Below are 5,598 nucleotides of genomic sequence, written 5' to 3'. Positions count from 1 at the left end.
AGCAGTTAACTGAAGAAAGTGAGAGAACAAGGAAGAGAAGAAAAAAAGATGAAAAGACATAAGTAAAAGAGAAACTAGGAATTTGTATTCTGAAAATCACAGAAAAGGAAATTAATTAGGAGGAAGTGATTTTGAAAGACAGGAAGTGACAGAAAGATGAGACAGATACCGGTGGTTTTAATAAATAAAATTTCTGTAAATGGGGCCTGTAAGAAATGTGTCATTGAAAGTTTCTTGTTTCCTGCAGTAAATTCCATATTTTCATATTTAAAAATTGGATAGAAATGTGCAGAGCCTTTTCTGAGCTATATCCTAAAAATTCTACCTTATTTTTTTCAAGATATATGATGCACTTAACTTACTGTTAAAATCTAAGGAAAATTTATACAATTACAGCACATTCATTAAAAAAAAAAAAAAGAATTTCAGAGACCTAGGCTTCATTTTAAAGTTATTTGTAAAGAAACTGTACATAAGTGTGTAGCCTCCTCTCCCTTTTAAATGAATTGGTAACAAAGTAAGACATACAACATGTGTAATAATGCCTACAGGCCCAAAAGAAATTAATATAATGGGCACAAAGGTATATTCTTGTCAAATTATGTATTTGATTAGAAATGGACCTGGCTTCAACAGAAAATGGGGTTTCGAAGAAGATAAATAAGCCAGTAAAGTAAACTCATGTAATTCTGAAATGTCGTACAAAAGGATAGAAAAAGAGCAAAAGAATAGATGTGGTTTGTGATTCAACTGTGGAAGTGACCAAGATTCCTCTTCTGTTGTAATACAAATTCCTTTAATGCTTACACTTTGCTTCAAAATGTAACATGATAAGTAAGCAAAGCTTGACCTTCATAGCTAAATTCTTTTGAATATGCGCAGTCCTCCAGATTTACATCAAGTTGGGTGGGATTGTTGATCTGCTGGAGGGTTGGAAGGCTCTACAGAGGGATCTGGATAGGCTGGATCAATGAGCTGAGGCCAGTTTTGAGGCTCAACAAGGCCAAGTGAGGGGTTCTGCACCTGGGCTACAATAACACCAGTACTACTGGTTTGGGGAAGAACAGCTGGAAAGTGGCTCAGCGGAAAATGACCTTTGAGTGCTGGTTGACAGCCGTCTGAACTTGAGTTGGCAGTGTGCCCAGGTGGCCAAGAAGGCCAGTGGCATCCTGGATTGTATCAGAGCATCAGATTGTATCAGCAGGACCAGGGCAGTGATCATCCCCCTGTACTTGGCACTGGTGAGGCCTCACCTCCAATCCTGTGTTGTTTTGGGCCCCTTACAACAGGAAAGACAATAAGGTGCTGAAGCATGTCCAGAGAAAGGCAACGAAGCTGGTGAAAGATCTGGAGCACAAGTCCTATGAGGAGCAGCTGAGGGAGTTGGGGTTGTTTAACCTGGAGAAAAGGAGGATCAGGGCAGACCTTATCATTCTCTACAACTACCTGAAAGAAGGGTGTGAGACGAGATGGGGGTCAGTCTCTTCTCCCAAATTACAAGCAAAAGTACAAGAGGAAACAGCCTCAAGCTGCATCAGGAGAGGTTTAGATTGGATATTAGGAAAAACTTCTACAGTTTCCAACAAATGGTTATTAAGCAGTGGAACAGGATGCCGAGGAAAGTGGTTGAGTCACCATCCCTGAAGTTATTTAAAAGATGTGTAGATGTGGCACTTAGGGCCATGGTTTGGGGTGGGATTGGCAGTGCTCAGTTAGTGGCTGGACTTGATCTTGAATGTCTTCTCTAAGCTAAAAAAATTCTATGATTCTATAGTAAAGACTTATTTCAGGTGGATGATGCATAGTGGGTTCAACGAAACTCTAAAAATAACAGTACTGTCGCTAACTAGTTATATAGGTTAATTAATCAGCCTAAAGCTAGTCAACAAAGTATTGCAAGTAAACCCATCATCACTACAAAATACAGGATACTTGTGTGGGAAAGCCTTTGTCCAGCTGCTGACACAAGAAAGGGGCAAGATGGTTCTATTTTGATCAGCTTAGCTTTTGCTTTCATGAAGACTTTAGTTCCTTTTTAAGGTGGAAAGACTTCCATCTTTCAGAAACATGAGATTACACCAAATTTGTAGCTACCTATCTTTGATCTCCAAAAACACATGCCTAGTTTCTATTTCTCATGGAAAACATTTTTATAAAAGACAGCTGTCTTTATAAATGACAACTTATTATGAACATTTTTACACATTATTAGAATTAATAAAAAATCCTCTGTAACAGTCACAATCTCAATGAATACATTAGAAGTGTGTCATAATCTGTGCTCTATTCAGAAGATAAAGCTTGAAAGGATAGCAGTGTCCAATATAGAATAACCAAATAAGTTATATTGTATCCAGTGCTTTGGATATCATGCATAAAACATTTTACAGGAAAGCATCCATTTCTCAATAAATGAGATACAAAAAAAGCCTGAAATATGAATTAATATAAAGGAGAATGTTTCTATATTTTATAAATTGGATTAAAAATTGGTTTAAGTATTTGAGTAAACCTTGCAATTTTGATAAGTGTTTTGATAAAACAGAAAAAAAACTAAATGCAGTTTTGCACAAAAAAAAAAAAAAGCAGAGCCATGTAAAATGTTAAAATACCATGAAAAATGTCTCAAGGTTAGAAATTTGTCATTAAATGATTTTCTTACTTGCTACATTATGTATAGGCTAGATCTATTGTTAAGAGAGACATTAAAGAATTTCAAGAACCCTGTCTTCAAAATAAGATGTAAGAGCAGACAATGGCTTGTGGTCAGGGAGAGTAAATATTAGGAAGGAGATTAATTAGCATGCCAAAAGAACTTTACTAAGATGAGGAGGCTACAATGGGGCTGAAAATCTCCAGCTGTGCAGAACTCTCAGAAAGGAGGAGAAAAGTGGTAAATGAAGAATCAAAAAGGGACCCCTACCTGTTTAATCATCCACAATGATTAGAATAATTAATGTTTTTTCAAACTGGATGTTGCAGAGACTTTTCATAAAAGTCAGGAAAAACAGGAGACAAAATGTTTCAGAGACAAAATGAAAAAAAAACCAAAATTCTGCTGACAAGAAGATGTCATTTCGACATTTCATGTCGTTTTCATTCTTATTTGAAAGAATGAAAATATCATTGTTTTATTACATATTTCAACTTTTAGTTTTGTCTTCACTAGAAATACTTGGTCAGGTAAGTTAAACAAGTGGATTTGCAAAATTATTCTTATATCTTATTTCAGGCCTGAAAATCCATAATGAAATAAGGTCATCCAAACCAAATATACTTTTCACATCATACTATCACCCACACTACCTTTGTCTGAGCATAACTCAAATCGTATGTCTGTATTTCTGACCCGTACATTTGAGCAAACAGGAAACTTTCAATGCGTAAAAATAGCAGAAGTACCTCATTCTCTTTGCTTATTCTTATTTCTCATTTTTGCCTGAGAATAAAAAACATATGTGGAAGATCTTTAGTCACATACTTCAGAAAACATAAACTATAGGGGTTATGAATTAGAAAACTGCTGACCTACTCCTCAAACTTCTAGGATATCTAATTATAGAAAATCATGAAGTAAACATTTTTTCTCCCCTTGGGACCAGAAGGAACAAAATCACAGATCTGAACAAAACCATCATATAGCTTGTAATATATACACTACTAATGACATAGTTCATTAAAGCCAAAATTCCTAATTTCCAAAGCATATCTAGAATGATAAGTAACAACAGAATCAGAGGCATATAGTGATATTTGAGTCCACTCTGCTGATAAGGGAACCTGAACTCAAGAATGTTCCTATATTAATAATAAGGAAGAAATTTAGAGAATTCAAAGCTCACAACCTACCCAACATTTGAATTGCTTCTATTGAGATTTTATGGTGTGAGATGGTTAAAACAGGTCACTGTCCAACACACAAAACTCAGCTAGATGCCCAATATTTTTTGGTTTTTAAATAAAGCCAAGTCTGAAATTCCAGCCACAGCTCTTGAAGATGAATACTTCTGTATAAGGCACATATCAAATAGCTAGAGATGCTTAAATTAGGAAGGTGTTTTTCAAGGACATTGTGAATAACACATGAAGGTCTTAACAGGCATTGTTTCAAGTGGTCCATCTATCTTACAGTGTTATGACCGTTTTGTTCACAGAAAATCTACTGCATAAAATGTTTGCTTTGAAAGGTGTGTCTGGGACTAGGGCATAGGGAGATGTTCACCTTTCTCTGGAAGTTGTGCTGTGTGCCAGATGAAACTCCCATACAGGAAAAGATTCAGATTTTTTATGGAACTACTGAGAACAGGCAAATGAGAAGACTTTTCAATTTATAATGAATAAGCTTCCTCTAAAAGAACTGCCATGTAGACATAGAAGATTCTCCTTGACATCAAGACACTGCTTATTGTGTTCTAAATTTTAATGTTCAGTTAAAATTGGTCACTGGACACAAAAGAGTTTTTAATTTTTGAACATCAGGAAATACAAAATTTCATTGCTTGCTTTCCTAGAGACATAGACTTAACTTTGACAATGACAACTTAAAACATTCAGTAGTCAAATTGAAAAATTAAGATTTCTTATCTAAACAAGGTATTTTTCTTGAATAGGCTTGGTCAAGTATGAGTTGCTGAGGTTGGTTGGGGAAATTAAATTTCTGCAGTTTGTATTATATAAAAAGCCAGATCCTTCTGTGTTTAACATCTTTGGATGAAGAAACCCCATGAAATTCTCCTATTTTTGAAGGCCTAAGTTCCAGGATTTATCTGTGTGAACTCCTGTTGCATCTGCTGTGAGTTTTGGGGCTATATAGAATGTCAGAAGGAGTAGATGAGATGTCAGGCAGAGATGTCACACCATTAAGATGTTTTCTGTTTCAGTTGTAAGCTTGTGAGGAGGACTTTGCTTTGACCTGTCTTGACATGTTAGACAGGTCCCTGATGTTAGAGAGGTCCATACATCAATGCCTTATTCTGAAGGCTGTCAATAAGAACAGATGGATGAGTGCTTAATGCTGACCATCTCAGCTCCCATGCTTTCTGGATCTTTGTGGTTTCTGGCTTTTTGACATTACTTCTGTTAGCAGAGACCCACAGGTGTTTAGCAATCTAATCATATTCATGAAGAATGAGAAATATGGGCACTTTGGAGCATTTACCCTACAGGAAAAATATTAAGGATTAAATTGCAGCAACAGCAGAAGAATAGGGAAAGTCAGAGAAAAAAACAAATATACTAAAACTTGAGGTCTGCAGTGCCCTGAGGTAGAAGATGAAAGTCAAAGAAGAGTGAGAGATGAATACTTCAAAGCAGTTCAAGACACAAGTAGCAAAAGTCAAGGGGAAGCTAAGATGCAGCTAACAAAAGACATCAAGGTTAATAAGAAATCATTGCAAACATAGTACGTATTAGTGTAATCAAGGTAAAAGAAAAGGAATTGTCCCACCGTGGAGGAAGAATGTACTAAGAAAAGAAATGGAAAAAGTAATACTTTTAAAACCTATGTACCAATCATTAATGGCATATAGGTGGTTAGCTCAGTTATCACAGCAATGACAAGAAAAAAGAAAGCGCTTAGACAAGACTTTGTCTGTAATG

Source organism: Pseudopipra pipra, chromosome 4 (assembly GCF_036250125.1).
Source record: "Pseudopipra pipra isolate bDixPip1 chromosome 4, bDixPip1.hap1, whole genome shotgun sequence".
In the NCBI taxonomy this organism is placed as follows: Eukaryota; Metazoa; Chordata; class Aves; order Passeriformes; family Pipridae; genus Pseudopipra; species Pseudopipra pipra.
Note: the sequence above shows the minus strand (reverse complement) of the source record.